Source organism: Leptonychotes weddellii, chromosome 13, assembly GCF_054177405.1.
Source record: "Leptonychotes weddellii isolate Sample4059 chromosome 13, ASM5417740v2, whole genome shotgun sequence".
In the NCBI taxonomy this organism is placed as follows: Eukaryota; Metazoa; Chordata; class Mammalia; order Carnivora; family Phocidae; genus Leptonychotes; species Leptonychotes weddellii.
Genome location: NC_138381.1, coordinates 36,370,894 through 36,389,215, shown reverse-complemented (window position 1 = coordinate 36,389,215; position 18,322 = coordinate 36,370,894).

Here is an 18,322-nt window from a genome sequence, read left to right as displayed (position 1 = left end):
TAGGAAGCAAACTGTGTTCCTTTGCTTTGTATAAATAAAGAACAAAATGACATTGTCCCTTCCAAGTTAAACTGATTGTTTAATAATCAGGAACTCTATGGCCATGCAGAAAAATTTGATGCTTGAGGTTAAAATGTGTTTTCAGAGGCTGGGTTAGGGAGGAGAGACCACAACCACCTTCACGTGTCTTCTCCCCGCTAGTTCCTGCAAAGAAGCAAGGGAAATTCTAGAACATTCAACTGGGAGCTGAGAGTTGTGTGTTTTTGTTTTTTTAAAGCAAAACCAAATAAAGTTGTAATAAATCCCCTTGTTTCTTTCTTGGCCTGGCTTGTATTCTTGCATGAGATGGTGAAGTTTCTCCTGTGGGGCTCATTCCCATTCACTTTTGCTGGGGTTTTATAGCTAGTGGGGACATGGCTCCTATCCACTCATGGGGTTGGGCTGGGTTTCGGATTTCTTCCCCTCTTTTCCCACTCACATCTCTAGACAGATAGCTAGCTGGTAGCCATGTAGACTCCGGGTGGGTGAAATGCCTTTCCCTCCTTCCTGGATTCCCAGAAAGTTAGTCCAGCTGTTCCTTTCAGAGGAGCGGGGGGCTCCTTCTCCAGCCTCCAGCATCTAGTCCTGCCTTGGATGCTCTTGGGCTGTTGTTCTGTTCAGCTTCTATCCAACAATTTGCTTTTCATTTCTGTTCATTTCTGGAACTTGAGCTTTCTTCTTTTTTTTTTTTTTTTAAAGATTTTATTTATTTATTTGAGACAGAGAGAATGAGAGACAGAGAGCATGAGAGGGAGGAGGGTCAGAGGGAGAAGCAGACTCCCTGCCGAGCAGGGAGCCCAATGCGGGACTCGATCTCGGGACTCCAGGATCATGACCTGAGCCGAAGGCAGTCGCTTAACCAACTGAGCCACCCAGGCGCCCCTAACTTGAGCTTTCTTTTACTTCCTCTCAAGCCTAGGCATGTATTAAGGAAAAGACATTTATCCACAAGTATTATATATTTAGAGTAGGGACTGGAAGGGCTCCCTGCTCCTGCTCCATTTGCCATAATGATCAAAAGTCAGCAAATGGTATTTCTCAACCCAAATTGTTAATTTTGGAAAATACCAAACTTTCGAAATAGTTGAACAATTTGGTTGAATGACTACCATCTACCCTTCCACCTACATTCGGCAATCACTAACATGTCGCCACATTTCTTCTCTCTCTCTCTGTCTATATGTGTATTTTGCTGAACTGTTTGAAAGTAAGTTGTAGAGAGCACATCACAAATACTTCATATTTGTTAAATTAATATCCCATGACCCTATGGACCATGACATATTAATTTAACTGAATGAAAATGAAAATACAACATACCACTTCATGTTTGTAGAGAGCATATCATAAATACTTCAGCATATATCTACTTCATAACCACAATACCAGTACCACAAGCTTGACAACAGTTCTGTGTATTCTTTTTTTTTTTTTAAGATTTTATTTATTTATTTGACAGAGAGAGACACAGTGAGAGAGGGAACACAAGCAGGGGGAGCGGGAGAGGGAGAAGCAAGCTTCCCGCGGAGCAGGGAGCCCGATGCGGGGCTCGATCCCAGAACCTTGGGATCATGACCTGAGCTGAAGGCAGACGCTTAACGACTGAGCCACCCAGGCGCCCCACAATTCTGTGTATTCTTATATACAGCCCAACTTCTAATGTCCCCAGTTATCACTAAAATATATTTCATAGCTTTTTAAGAGGAAATTTCAGATTCAATTAAAGTACACACTTTGTGCCACAGATCTAGCTAAGTCTGTACAATCATCCCTCCATCTTTTTATATTTTTCGTGACCTTGCTCTTTTTGAACAGTCCAGGCCCTCTGTGGTGTAAAATGTTCCCACATTCTGAAATTTCCTGATTATTTTTCATGATGAGATTTTTAAAATCATCATTGAATCTGTATGTAAGATAAAAGTTAGCATTTTAACGATTCGTGGGTTTACCATTGTGACTTTAGTGCGTTAAGCACGTTTGTATCGTCGTGCAACTATCACCACTTCCTCCAGAACTTTTTCTTCATCTTAACGGAATCTGTATATTTATTAAACAGTAACTCCTCATTCTGCCCCAATGCAGGCCCTGCTAACCACCATTTTACTTTGTGTCTCTATGAATGTGATTGTTTTAGCCACTTTGTGTAAGTGGAAACACACAATGCTTGTCCTTTGGTGTCTGACTTATTTCACGTAGACAACGGCTTCAAGATTCATACGTGTTGACGCAATGTGTCAGAATTTCATTCTTTTTAAAGGCGGAATGATATTCCATTGTGTGTATGTACCACATTCTGTTTATCCCTTCTTCCACTGATGGACATTTGGGCTGTTTCTACCCTTTGGTTATTTTGAATATGCTGCTATGAACATTGGTCTACGAATAGCTGGTTGAGTCCCTGCTTTCAGTTTTCATGATTTGGTTGATTGATTGATTGATTTTTGTCACAGTAGTGCGTAGGTGAGGTTGCACACTTCTTATTGCATCACATTCTGTTAGGAGGCACCTGATGTTAGTGTTCTTTCATTAGCAGTGCTAACTTTGGCCGTGTGGTGAAGGTGGTGACCACTAAATAGCTCCATTGTAAAAGCGCCTTTTAGTCTTTTTGTAATTAGTTAGGAATTTTGGGGGTAATATTATGAGATGTGTATCTATTGTTCACGCATTACTTTTATCATTTATTAATGATTCTTACCAGAATTAATTATTATATTGGTGGTTATAAAATGGTGATTTAAAAAAATTCAGTCATTCCTTTTACATTTATTATTGGCATTTTTCTGTAGAGGGAAATAATTCGAGTAAGTGTCCTTCTCCTCTAAATCTATGGGGCCCAGAAAAAAAAGTGGCATTTTCAAGTGCTGAAAGAAAAGAGCTGTTAACCTAGATGAAAGGAAAGTAGGAGAATTTATCACCAACAGACCTATCTTAAAAGAATGGCTTAAAGGAATTCTCTAAGCAAAAGGAAATAATAAAAGAATCTTGAAGCATCAGAAAGCAGGAAAGAATAACTGGATGAGAAAAAAGGGGGGCTGTAAAACAAACCTCAACAAGTTTAAAATAACTGAAATCATACAATTATCTATTCTCCAATAATAATGGAATCAAACTGGAAATCACTAACAGAAAGATAAGAAACTTTCCAAACACTTGAAAAGTAAAAGACTCACTTCTAAATAATCCATAGGTCAAGGAGGATGTCTGTAGGGAAATAAAAAATTAATTTAACTGAATGAAAATGAAAATACAACATACCAAAATTTGTGGAACACAGGTAAAGGAATGCTAAAATGGAAATTAAATGCACTGAATGCATGCCTTGGGAAAAAGGAAAAGATTCAAACCAATAATCTAGCTCCCAGCTTAAGAATTTAGAAAAGGAGAGCAGAATAATCTCAAAGCAAATAGAAAGAACGAAGTAATAGAGATAAGAGTTAAAAAAAAATCCATGAAATTGATAACAGAAAGTGTTAGAGAGAATCAATGGAACAAAATTCTGGTTTTCTGAAAGATCAATAAAATAAAAATCTGTAACAAGTTTGACCAAAAAACAAAACCAAAACCAACCAAGAGAGAAGACACACATATTAGTATCAGGAAGAAAACAGTGGATACCACTACAGACCCAGAAGATATCGAAAGGATAATAGGGGGATATTACAAACAGAACAACACACATGAATTTATCAATTTAAATGAAATGGACCAGTTCCTTGAAAGCACAAACTACCACAACTCACTTAATATGAAATAGGTAATTTGAGTAGCCCTATAACTATTGAATACATTGAATTTGTGATTTAAAAACTCCTGAAAAAGAAATATATAGGCCCAGATGTTTTCACTGGAGAATTTTATAAAATATTTAAAGAAGACTTAACACCAATTCTACACAATCTCTCTGGACAATCTCTCTCTACACAATCTTCTCTTCATTTTAAGAAGCTAGTATTACTTAGATAATACAAAAAAAAAAAACAAAAACAAAACAGAGAACAATATCTCTCATGAATATAGACACAAAAATCCTTAAAATATTGGCAAATTCTACAGTGTAAAATAGATTGTATACCATGAACAAATGGGGTTTATCTCAGGGAGACCAGGTTGGTTTAATATTCAAAAATCAATCAGTATAATACACTATATTAGTAAGCTAGAGAGTAAAAACCACACAATCATACATGGATGCAGAAAAAAGCACTTGATAAAATTCAATACCCATTCATAATAAAAACTCTCAGAAAAATAGAAATAATGGGATCTTTTTCAATGTGGTAAAGAGCATCTACAAAAAAACCTACAAGTAAGATTATAACTTAATGGTGAAAGATTGAATGTTTTCTCCTTAACTTCGGAACAAAGCAAGGATGTTTGCTTTTACCAACCTTACTCAACATAACACTGGACATTCTATTTAATTCAATAACTTGAGAAAAGGAAATAAAAGGCATTTAGGTCAGAAAAGAAGAAATACAACTGGACTTCTAAATATTAGCAATGGACATATGGACACTTAAAAATACAATACCATTTGCAATCACTCAAAAAAACCCCACAAAACCCCCATGAAATACTTAGGTGTAACTCTTTTGAAACATGTACAGGATTTGTTTCCTGAAAACTTCAAAATGCTAATAAAAAATATCAAAGTAGATCTAAATAAATGGAGAAATAGATTATTATGTTCATGGATTGGAAGAATCAACATAGTAAAGATGTCAATTCTCCCAAACTGTTATGCATGTTTGATGTAATTTGTATTAAAAGTCCAGCCAAGATTTTTTTTTGTAGGTATAAACAAGATTATTCTAATTTTTACATGGAAAGCTAAAACAATTTTGAAAAAGAAGAATGAAGTGGGAGGAATCATTCTATATAATTTCAAGACTTATTGGAGGGGTATAGCAATAAAGACTACTGGTGGAAGGAAACACACTTAGACCAATGGAACAGAATAGAGGATCCAGAAATAGACCACACAAATATGCTCATCTGGGTTTTGACAAAGTTGCGCAAAAGCGATTCCGTGGTGCTGACGCAGCTGCACATCTGTAGGCAAATAAATAAATAAATAAATAAATAAATAAATAAATAAATAAATAAATCTTGGCCTAAAGAACTCTCAGAACTCAACAGTTAAGTGAAAAATGATTTTTAAAAAAACCCAATACCGTAAAATGGGGAAAATACATGAAGAGACATTTCACCAAAGAGGATGTACAGATGGTAAGTAAGTACATGAAAAGATATTTAACATCATTATTTGTTTTATCTTACAATATACATAAAACAATTAGAAAATTATAATACCAATACTAATCCATATCCACATGTAAAGCATAAGGTTATTTTGCACTTCCTTGTCTTTACAATATATCCCACAAAAATTTATGGTCAGAATACTATGTTCAAAAGTTATATTGAGGGGCGCCTGGGTGGCTCAGTCAGTTAAGCGTCTGACTTTAGCTCAGGTCATGATCTCGGAGTCCTGGGATAGAGCCCTACATCGGGCTCTCTGCTCAGTGGGGAGCCTGCTTCTCTCTCTCTCTCTCCCTTTCCCTCTGTGTTCTCTCCAATAAATAAATAAAATCTTAAAAAAGAAGTTATTTAGGGCGCCTGGGTGGCTCAGTTGGTTAAGTGACTGCCTTCCGCTCAGGTCATGATCCTGGAGTCCCCGGATCGAGTCCCACATGGGGCTTCCTGCTCATCTGCACATCTGTAGGCAAAAAAATACCTGCTCAGCAGGGAGTCTCCTTCTCCCTCTGACCCTCCCCCCTCTCATCCTCTCTGTCTCTCATTCTCTCTCTCTCAAATAAATAAAAATCTTAAAAAAAAAGTTATTTGAATTGATTCTTTTCTCTGTGAGGTTATTTTATTTTATTATTTAATCAATTTGATAAACATTTAGTTTCCTTTGTTTTTGCTTGTATTCCAATTTAGCATGTACTTTTTCATCCTTTTAAATTTAATTTTAGTTTTTGAATATGTAAAATATTTACATAATTGAAAATTCGAAATAATATAAAAAGGTATACTCAGTGAAATCTCATGCCCATCCCTTCCTCTCACACATCCTATCCCCCATCCTTATTATAGGTCATAAAATTTATTATTTTCTGTTTTATAATTTCTTTGTTTCTTTTTGGCAAATAATTACGTATTCTTATTTTCTCTCTTTTATCACACGGAAGGTAACACACTATATACATTCTTTTGTGTCTTGCTTTTTAAATTAAAAAATATATCCTGAAAAATCACTCTGTATCAGCTCATAGAAAAGATATATTCTTTTTTTTGAAAAGATGTATTCTTGGGGCACCTGTGTGGCTCAGTTAAGTGTCTGCCTTCGGCTCAGGTCATGATCCTGGGGTCCCGGGATGGAGCCCCAGTGTCAGGCTCCCTGCTCAGCGGGGGTCTACTTCTCCCTCTCCCTCTGCCGCTCCCCCTGCTTGTGCTCTGTCTCTCTCACTCACTGTCTCTCTCAAATAAATAAATAAAATCTTTTTTTAAAGATTTTATTTATTTATTTGAGACAGAGAGAATGAGAGACAGAGAGCATGAGAGGGAGGAGGGTCAGAGGGAGAAGCAGACTCCCTGCCGAGCAGGGAGCCGGATGCGGGACTCGATTCCGGGACTCCAGGATCATGACCTGAGCCGAAGGCAGTCGCTTAACCAACTGAGCCACCCAGGCGCCCCAAATAAATAAAATCTTTTAAAAAAGAAAGAGAAAAGATATATTCCTTTTTAAAAAATATTTTTTATTTTTTAATTTATTTGAGAGACAGAGAGAGCACACTCTAGCGGGGGTATGGGGGTGGGAGGTGGGAAGGTCAGAGAGGGAGGGAGAGGAAGAGGGAAAGAACCCCAACCAGACTTGGAGCTGAGCACGGAGGGTGATGTGCGGCTCAGTCTCAGGATCCTGAGATCACAACTTGAGCTGAAACCAAGAGTCGGACGATTGACAGACTGAGCCACCCAGGGGCCCCTGAGAAGATACATTCTTAATAAATATTTGATGACTGAAATCTGATTGAGTATTATCACTCAGGGACTTACGTCAATCATCATAATAATAATAATACAGAAGGATGAAATCTAAACATCTTTCATTGGAACTCTGAGGTACATTGCTTATTCTCTGCTCTAGTTCATGAATATTTTTAGGCAGTTAACACTATGGGATAAATTTTAAGGAAAGGGTAGTGTCTCCTAAGCTATGGAGCATCCTTTGCTGATAAAAGCTTTCATTTTAACAAATGAGTTTTACACAATTTGGGTTTTATTATTGTTAAAGATCCTAGGTTCTTTTCTGCAAAAGGTTCAGGCAAATTCTTGAAAATAACTTTCAGCCTGTTATAGATAGTTTTTGGTTTGTGTTTCACTTGCATCTTTGGGATTATCTATTCCTGAGCAGTGAAATCTTCCCTCTCATTGCGAACTCCAGGCTGATCTCAAAACACTTCTTATGGCTGGCTTGCCTACTCTGGGGTCTCTGCAGGCAGAATTGCTTCACAAAAGCTTCTCTACAAAGCAGATCTCCTGGGAAAACTGGATACCACTCACAGCTGGGGTGGTTAAAAAAGTCATGGGTATAACTTGTATAGAATCTGTTTTGGATGTGCTTGCTTTACTTCAGCTTTTAAAGCGTAAGAGCCAGATCTTACCAGTTGGATGTAGAATATGTGTCAATAGGAGTATACTAATTGATCACTGTTGCTTTCAAAAACCCTTGTTTCAAAAACATGAAAGTGTACCAAAAGTTCTAAAATTACATCTTTAATTAATGTTAGGCAGATAAACACAAACCTTTTTAAAAGATAGTGAAAATCAGGAATGTTTTTCTATCTTGAACATCACTTGGTCAATCACAGGACCTTGCTATTATGTAACATGAGGATTCTATTATGCTTGCATAGTCCAAATCCAATGCTGAAAACTTCCTTTGAGTAGATGTTCATAAACAAATACATGTAGTAGTTTAATAATTATAATCAGGAACAATTTTGCTAATGGTTATTTTATATTGATGGTCAATACAAACTTCTATTTATTTCATGTGTTTTTTTCTAGGATTTTACACTTTGATCCTTAACTTTGCTAGTATAGTTTGACTTCGCATACATTTCGTAGCTAAAATCCATAGTACTACATGTAAGTTGTACAAATTTGTCCAATTGCAGTCAGGATAAAGATATTTATTTGATAGGCATTTAAGTCAACCTATAAAGCAGTGGGGTGTGTGTGCGTGTGTGTTTGTTTGTGTGTGTGTGTGTGTGTGTTTAGCCAAGAGCATAAAGGTTAATAATAATAAAATCAACATTTATTACACTCTGCATTAAGTGCTTTATAATCATCTTATATAATCACAGATTTATCCTCAGATGAGCAAGGAGGCTCAGAGAGGTGAGATAACTTGTCCAAGAAGTTGAACACGTATTAACACAGCTCATAAGAGGCTGTACTGAGATTTCAAATGCCTGCAGACAGCTCCCTGAGAGTCCCGGACAGGTGAAGTTGACATATTCTTTAGAAAGGCCATTCTCTACTATGCATGCTCATCACCATTATACAGTTCAAAGGAAAATTGTTTCTCAAAAATGTTTTAATGTAAAGATAGCTGGTTCCAAGGAGCAAGCTGTGGGAGACCTGGTCTCAATCAATGTATCATTTAGCTCAATTTGCTGACCAAACGTGGGAGAAGAGGCCAGTGAAATGACCAAGTTTATGAAAAAGCCCACAGACAAAAAGTAGAGGTGATTCTCTTCCATCTTTTTTTAACTAGAAAACTTTTCCAAAGCGAAAACGAATATATTCCAGGCAGGATGGAATCACTTCCCGCATTACATTACACTTGTTCCTATTATAGTCACATTACAATAGCTACCACAAATTATTCTGGTAGTTGTTCAAGTCATCTCTCTCTTTTATGTTGTGACATTATTTGCTGTGAATAACGAATGGATAGAAAACAGCACTTAGTACGATGTCTGAGACACACACCTAAAAAGACGCCTTCATCAGGCTCGAGCTTGTGCTTAGGGAATGGAAAAATGGATTCAATAGTTGAGAGCAGGACATTCAGGCAGGTGATAAAGCTATTCAAGGAATATCATGGGCAGCTGTACAAGTTCTAGAAGTTGGTATCTGTCAGAGTGGTTCAGAAAGGGGTCATAAGTAAGCTGAACAGAGCATGATGTCTGTGAGTTTTGAAACAGGAGGCATCAGACCTAGAATCATTTATTTACTCATTCATTAAGCATTAATTAAGTGCCTTCTGTGGGACAACACTATACTATGTGTATTGAATATTAATGACTAAAACATGGCCTCTTCCTCACAATCCAGTGATGGAAGCAAAAATCTAAACAATTACAATACAATGGGTTGTATTAGAATAAAGGTAAAGAAAAGGTTCTATAAATCCAGCAGAAAAAAAATGACTAAATCATATTGGGAGGCCTTCGCAAGTAAGGTTGCCTGTTCCTTGAAAGGTTAAGGACAGCTTAAGAGGAAGGCAAAGCATTACAGATACAGGAACAGCTTGTAAAACAGTATTGAGGGATGAAAAGTCATCTTGTATTTAGAGAATGGTAACACTTCTAAGGGATTGGAATGCAGGCTATGTCAGGGAAAGTGAAAAGATAATACAACTGTAGTGATAACCAGATAGGTGTTTACAAAATACTTTGGATACCATCCCTTAGCTGGTGGGGAGCCACTGAATGTTTTCATCATATGATTGGCATTTCCTGGACATGCATTTACCATGAAAGTAATGATGTTAAATTTTCAGAGCTCCACATCTGCATGGACCTTTCCAAGACCCTGGGAAGATCCTGAGCAATGTGCCCAAGCCCATTTGTTTTTGCCAAGTTTGAGAAAGAAATACTTTATTTTATGGAGGGCACTCTAAATGGGATAATCTTCAACCTTCACAAAACCTGGATCTTCCCCTGTCATGACCTATGACTTACGACTCTGACAATGAGATGGAGGATGGGATGGAGGGGAAGAGGCTGGTAGGAGTCATTGAGAACTGAACTAAGGCACGTGGAGAGGATCAAGAGAAGGGGCAGGCCCTTAGGAGGTAAAATTAACAGGATATGTGACAGGTTAATAAGGGGTTGGAGTGGATGGAAAGAATTTTTGGAAGACTCAGATTTTTAATGGGTGCCTAAGAGGATGTTGTCACTATAACTGCAAAATGAAATATATATTTGGGAGCTGGAAAGACAGTGAATTACCTTTGGCAGGAAAGAGGATCACGAAAGAGGGGTGTTCAACAATGTTAGATATACCGAAAAAAAAAAATGGAGGGAAATGAGAACTAAGGATTGTCTGTTGAGTTTGGTAATTAGGAAGTCACTGGTTACCTTAGGAGAAAACAAAGGACGGGACCATTGGGTGGTGTGGTGAACTCAGAAGGCAGCAACAAGCAGATTATAGCCCTTCCTATACTTCTCATGACGTTCATGAGTTCAAGGTAGAACAACAGTGGCTTTTGGGGAGTGGGTGAGAGATGAGCTATTGAATGAAAGACAGTCCCAGTCAAGAGGGACCAAGGAGGTGGCCAGGCAGTGAGGAAAGGGATTCAGACACAGGGGAACCACCAGACTCTAGCAGGGCTTGGGATTTTTGGAATCAGAAGCCGAGTTATTGGGACACAGGCACTGGGAAGACTGGGAATTAGGCTGCATTAATGCTGAAGAATTCCAATATTGCCATAAAATGCCCCAAATCCCCACGGCAAGATAAGGTTGTCTCCAGAGTCCAGGGCATATCTGAACCAGCAATTATTGGTGAAAAGAGCTCAATGATAGAGCAGGCAAGATGTGGGGGATCAGGGAATCAGGAAGAGCATAACCAGGGGCACCTGGGTGGCTCAGTCCTTAAGCACCTGCCTTTGGCTCAGATCATGATCCCAGGGTCCTGGGATTGAGCCCTCCATCGGGGTCCCTACTCAGTGGGAAGCCGACTTCTCCCTCTCCCACTCCCCCTGCTTGTGTTCCCTCTCTTGCTGTGTCTCTCTCTCTCAAATAAATAAATAAAATTAAAACAAAACAAAACAAAACAAAAAAGGAAGAGCATAACCAGAAGGAAGAATTTATGGTTGGGTAAGGGATGAGAGGCAGCTCCTCTTGCCTCCAGGCTCTGGAATCTGAAGTCAGCACTTCCTAAACTCAGAGGGGCGATTCAGAGGGGAGATTCAGGCCCATTGCCCTTGTGTTTCTAACAATAGCACTACAGTCTTTTGAGTTTATCACGTGATCACTCTGAAGTTTCAGAGAGGAAAAACTGGAGATTTTGCTATAAAGATTCCTAAGGGGAATCAAGAAAGACATAGTATAGGTCTGGGACTATTCACCAAAGTACTCCTAGCAGCAAAAACCAAAAGAAACACAGCTGGAATCATTTTATGAATTGCAGGGAAATTGTAAGATTGAATTCAGTCAAGATAATTGGTTTTTAAGTATGTCCTTTTCCCTCTCTCCTGTTTGATATTATTAACATGAAGTCTTTCTAAATGTCAATAATTTAAATGTAATTTAATTTCTTTAATGAAATTGTTTAATAATTGGACAATATAAGAATAGCCTTTGAGCAACAGTAGTAGGGGGAGGGTGGTGAGGGCAAGGGGGAGCACTCAGCCTTGGAGGGGAAGGAAGGTGCCTTCCATCTCTCCAGGGTGACTGGTTGATGCCAGGGGAGTCCCTCTGAAAGGTCTTCTGTTTCAAGTTCCCCCAGCTGAATGCAAAGGGATTGCATGCCAAATGCCACTCGGGAAATGTAAAGTGTATTAAAATAGGCAGCAATCCAATAGTATTAGATATGGTTCCTCTGCACACAAAATTCTAGGGTTTTTAAAAAATTTTTTATGTGCATCCTTTTTTTTAATTGTTTTTTTTTAATTTTTAAATTTTTTAAATTTTATTATGTTACGTTAGTCACCATACAAAATTCTAGGATTTAAGTAAAGTTGGAATCCGGATAACAGATTGGTGGACTGTCACAGGCTCATAGCCTGGTGCTTAAAGACCCCCACAATTTACTTTTTGCAAAAACACTGAAACATATTCAACTTTGGGTCATATTCTACCTTTTTTCTTTCTTTCTTTCTTTTGAACACAAGTCTTGAGTTTATGTATCCTGTAGTTTGTAGAGTTAAGCTTTTGGAACCTGGAACCAAGTAGAGGACTTTATATTTATCTCTATTTAATGTTATCTTGTGATTTTGAAATAGGCCATATTTCCAAAGCTGTTCAGGGTTCTTGAATACTATTTTAACCATCCAGTATTACCTGTTTCTCTTAGCTTTGTGCCACTGACACCTTCATCCACATAATTGATTGGAAATATGGAGAAGACAGGGTCGAAGACAAAGCTCTCGAGCCTTAAAGCATTTCCTGTGGGTTGACATGGATCACTTAATGGAAACAGAAGGAACGTCTATCTACCAGGTACCTGCCATTACAAATGATTCTTTGCATGTGTTACCACATTCAACCTTTAATAATAGTAACACAGCTAGCGAGTGCTGGACTTGATTTTTGGTTCTACATCTTTCTAACTCCATGCTCCTACCAGTAACCAAATTGCCTCTAATTACTTGAAGTTCTTTACTTGAATGGTCAGCTTCCTACAAATCTACCAACCTGCCTTTTCATCTGGCCCAGATTTCTTTCTAGACCAGATTTCTGCATCTTGTCTAAGGACACCAGGACAGGCCCTACTAAATATTTGGCTGAAATTCAAATACACTATGTGAGTAGGAGAAAGAGGATAGGGTTTGATTTTTCACAAGATGGCACTTATTTTTTGTTGGTTCCTTTTTGATAAGAAATATATATGACACTTAAACATTACAATAAATAGAAATGTGGTTTTTTTAAAAAAAGATTTTATTTATTTATTTGAAGGTGGGGAGGGGCAGAGGGAGAGGAAAAGAAGATCCCAAGCAGATTCCCTGCTGAGCATGGAGCCCAATGCAGGACTTGATTTCACGACCCTGAGATCATGACCTGAGCTGAAATCAAGAATTGGTCGCTTAAGGGACTGAGCCACCCAGGCACCCCAAGAAATGTGGTTTTTCATAATTCACGTAGTATCATGTAGCATGCTCTGTAATATTTTCTATAGTTGCATTTTTTTTAGGGTTTGGAAAATTTAGGGGCCTACTATAATGGGGAATTCTGTGACATCTGAGGATATTCCCTTCAATGCTCCTGGCCGTGGTAATAACAGAAACGTAATAACAATATTTATTTATTTATTTATTTATTTATTTATTTAAGATTTTATTTATTTATTTGAGAGAGAATGAGAGAGAGAGCACATGAGAGGCGGGAGGGTCAGAGGGAGAAGCAGACCCCCTGCCGAGCAGGGAGCCCGATGCGGGACTCGATCCCGGGACTCCAGGATCATGACCTGAGCTGAAGGCAGTCGCTTAACCGAGCCACCCAGGCGCCCCGTAATAACAACATTTAAATGCTTGCTCTGAATCAGGCATTGTATAAAACGCTTTACATGTATTAGATATTATCTCACTTATTTTGTACAACAACCCTCTGAAATGCTTCCTATAATTATCTCCATTTTACGGATTAAGAAACAGGTGAAAAAGTTAAGTGAGGTACCTATGCGCTGTAGTTTGAACCCAGAAAGACGATCTCTTCCACTGCCGGTGGCTCTGGTAGTGACTGGGAGGGACTCCTCCAAGGACCTCTTGCATTTCTGTTCATCTTGTGAGCAGAGAAACTGACTGCCATGTTCTGAAGTATCTTTCCCGGAAGTTTATATAATGAATAGCCTTAGGAGGTGTGGTGTATCTCTGTTAGATAGCAAATAAAATGTGTAAATGAGAATTTGACTCTCCGTGGACAGTCTAGAAACGTAGTTCTGGTTAAGATTATCTTGAAGCAGGGCTTCCAATTTACGTTTGCAAAATAGAAGGGCACTTTGCTGCGTTGCCTTGGTTGGTGCCCTTAAGGGATGTAGGCTCATTTTTTTTTTTTTCTTTTTATCCTTTCTAATGTCTTTTTTTTTTTTTGAATTTTTTTTTATTCTTATGTTAATCCCCATACATTACATCATTAGTTTTAGATGAAGTGTTCCATGATTCATTGTTCGTGCACAACACCCAGTGCTCCATGCAGAACGTGCCCTCCTCAACACCCACCACCAGGCCAACCCATCCTCCCACCCCCAGGGATGTAGGCTCATTTTAATGGATAAAATAAACACAAGGGAAGATCACTCAGTCTGGGTTTGCCGTTAATTTAGAGCTTGACATGCATCTATGAACAGCACAAACTACCTAATGTCAAGAGGTACAGGATTTTAGAAGAAGCGCTATTCTGGAATAAATGACCCTTGTTTGGGAAAATCTTAGAAGCTTATTGGAGAAGCTATGCTTTTAGTTTATTCAGAAAAAGTGATGATTAGAGAATGTACAAATGGTAATAATTTTACATAAATCAGATGATTCGGATTACTATACATTTTCAGAGTTTGGGGAGAAAGAATTTGGGTTTTCCAGAAGGAGATTTTAGGAACGTTTACCTAAATTGCATGCAAGAAGCATATACTCAAAAGGTTGAACCCAAAGGTTTTATTCAAACTATTTAAAATTTCAGGCACATATCTCATCTCTCCCTAAATTTTCTGCTTAGCAGCGCAGGCACAGGGCTTACTCAGGGCACTATGTGAAAAAGTAGCCAAAATATGCAGGCTCCCAGGCAGGGTCTGGTCAGTGGCGCATTAGAGCACAGATTTCAAATACGGGTGCATGGATTTCCTTCTTTTTAATTTTGCAATTGGATTAATGGTAACAGATGCAGAGAATGAGGTAGCTGGTTTCAAATAAGAACAACACTGGCGGGGCGCCTGGGTGGCTCAGTTGGTTAAGGACTGCCTTCAGCTCAGGTCATGATCCCAGAGTCCTGGGATGGAGCCCCACATCGGGCTCCCTGCTCAGCGGAGAGCCTGCTTCTCCCTCTCCCTCTGCATGCCACTCTGCCTACTTGTGCTCTCTCTCTGTGTGTCAAATAAATAAATAAAATCTTAAAAAAAAAGAGAGAGAGAGAGAAAAATATTGGCTGCAGCTGGGCCAGTCCTGGGGCATTTATTACAGATTTCCATAGACCAGTGGTTCTCAGACTTTCGTGAGCATCTGAATCCCTTGAAGGGCTAGCTCTTTTAGTCCCACCAGTCGCCCAGGGGAGTGTCAGATTCATTTGGTCTGGGGTGGAGCTGAGAATCTGCATTTCTAAGAAGTTTCCAAATAACACCGATACTGCTGGTCTGACGACCAGACTTCCAAGATCCACTGCCCTAGACCTGTTCTGTAGGATTAAACAGAGCCTCTGGCCTGGGAGGGAGAGCTTGTTAGAAAGGTAAATATTTAGGCTATTTTCCATATTTGCCTTAGGGAAGATAAGAACTTTTGTTTCCCAGGGGACCCTCCTTCCACTTCCTTCTGGTTTTTGTTTTCTCCTGTATTCCTATTTTACATAAGTTAAAATGTAACTCCGCCTTACCCTGTGGTGAACTCAGGTACAGCCCTTCCTCCCTGTTTCTCTTGCATCATTTCTTTTCCCTTCAAATGTGAAGCAACACCCACTAATTTTTAGGTGATTTTTCTGGACAAAATAATGCATACTATGCAGCTCTCCTCTGGAGGAGGAAGGAACCAGTTTCCTTTTGCTTTTAGATTTTACCTTTTGAATTTCTGAGTGTTGTACATCATTTAAGGCCAAGACCCTGAGACAGGGAAACTGGAGGGACCCCATGAGAGAAAAAGCTGGTTTTTTTTCCTTTGCTTCTTACCTGGCTTCTATTCTGCTAAGACCTGCACCCCCGCTCCACTCTACATATCCTTCAGAATGCATATAGTGTATGTCCTCCTTTTATGGGACAGAGAGCTAATGATTTCTCTAGAGTAGGTAACATCTAAGGAAGGACCGGGTGAGAATGACTGGTTGAAGATATCCTAGGCGTATTCCAGACCACCAGTGCTAGATGTGGGGGTGCCAAGACCCCTGGTGTCGGGGAATAAGTGACTGATGATGGACACCTGGACCCTGTCCTCGTTGTGACCAGTTCCTGGATGCCGGGAAGGGCATGTGCGCCAGACCACAATGGTCAATAAAAACCCCCAGACCCCAAACAAAGATGAGACTCCCTCTTATCCTTTCCAAGTCTCCCGACGCTCCGTCTGTATCTCTTCCTATATCTTCAATAAACTGCTTTCACCTCCCACTAGCTCACGTTTGGTTTCCATCTGGCGTGAAGTCAAGGACCCACTTGGTGGTCCTCTGGGATCCCCCTCTGGGTCCTCGGATCCCTCCTGCCTGCATCAACCCCACATGGATATATCCTTTTAGTAAATATGCTTTTTATGTAATAATGGTCTTTTATTTGGCTGTTGCACATTTTTCTTGTTCATAGATCCTTTGTCAGTTTACTCATCCCAATTTAACTATATTCATCACATTTATTTGTCATATGCAGTTCAGTATATTATTAATATAACCAGATTAGTGACCATTGTGGGTCACTAGAATGATAAACTGGGTTTATTCTTTTGGTCAATTGATAGGTATGCAGTGGCTGCCTAGAGTCCTAGGTTGAGATGAATCCTGACTGCATCTGCACTTGGTGGGGAAGAATGCCTTCCTCAGTTTATGTCGGGCCTTGTAGGGGAACATGGCTGCAAGTGAGTCCCGCATTAGTGGACTGTGTCTGCTTAATCTTGCTGAGTTTTAATTTCCTAATCTGTAAAATCATAATAAAATGACTACTTCATGGGGTTTTGATAATTAAATGAGTTAATACATGTAAAGAGCCGGGCTCATAAGAGGTACACAATGGAAGAGGCCCTTATAAATGAACTGCTGGCATTTACGATGGGAGACTTGGAAGAACCATTGTCAAAAATATTTGGGGGGGCACCTGGGTGGCTCAGTTGGTTGGGTGTCTGCCTTTAGCTTGGGTCGTGATCCTGGAGTCCTGGGATTGAGCCTCATGTCGTCGGGCTCCCTGCTCAGCGGGGAGCCTGCTTCTCCCTTTCCTTCTCCCCCTGCTCGTGCTCTGTCTCTCTCTCTCTCACTCTCTCAAATAAATAAATAAAATCTTTAAAAAAAATATTTGAAGATGGATGAGAGGATGAACATTTTCTGTGTGATAAGTGAATCAGGGCCAAAGGCTAAATACGAAGGGGAATTACACTGAATATAAGGAAGAACCTTCTAAGAAGCAAACCTAGGCAAGCAATGTAATGGGTTTCTGTGTGAGGCAGTGAGTTGCCTAACCCAGAAAGTATTCAAATGATTCCCACTTAGATGGGAGGTTGGAGTCTATGACATCGGAAATTCCTCAAATTCAATTACACTATGAATTCGCCCCAGTGACTTTTGGAAAATCACCCTCTCTGTTCCTATTTTACAGTATCCCCAGTGATGACCCATATTCAAAAGGATTTAGATTTCCATAAGGACTCATGGGATTTAAGAGATTACCATCAGGAAAACTCATCACTCCCAGTGTGCAAAAACCAACAAACAAAATGAAAGGACAGCAGATAGCCATTTCTTCTCTTTGTTTTAAATGGAGTAATAGGTGCTTTCCTTACCCAAGGGCTCAAGCACTGAATATACCCATTTAAACAGTCGAAGGTTGACACTACTAACAAGAGGACATTCTGAAAAAGCACATCAGGACATGGCAATTGAGTCTAGCAGCCCCAGGAAGAAGCACATTACTGTGGCTGTATGTTTCTGGTACAATGATCAGCAGTGAAATGATTAACAGTGTTGGCATTTAAGTGATCATAATTAGGTTTCAAAGTTAACAGCCCATTGAGATAAATAGTGGAAGTTCACACCTCTCTCAGTGCTATTGTTTATCAGACTGTCAAGTTGCAGACTCAGGAAGACAACATTAATGTGGCTTTGGACACTAATTGCCCAGAGCCAAGTTACATCCACCTGGGAGGGTCCTGTGGGTATTTGTTCAACTAAAATGTCAGAGAATATGCAGTGCTGGGATTCAGCATTGCCTAACAGTGCACAAAATTTTACTGATATTTTGATGCAGAGAAGGCAAATGATACGGGAATATGTTGTCATGTTGGGTACACAGCTCCTGGCCTAATAGTCCATTTGCCTCAGTTTATCCTCTCAAATGGCAATGAAACTGCTCACTTGGACAAAATGCCTTCTGACAGGGATAAAAAAGTAAATGATTTAAACAACAACAAAGAACTCTTTGCTCCTCTGACTTA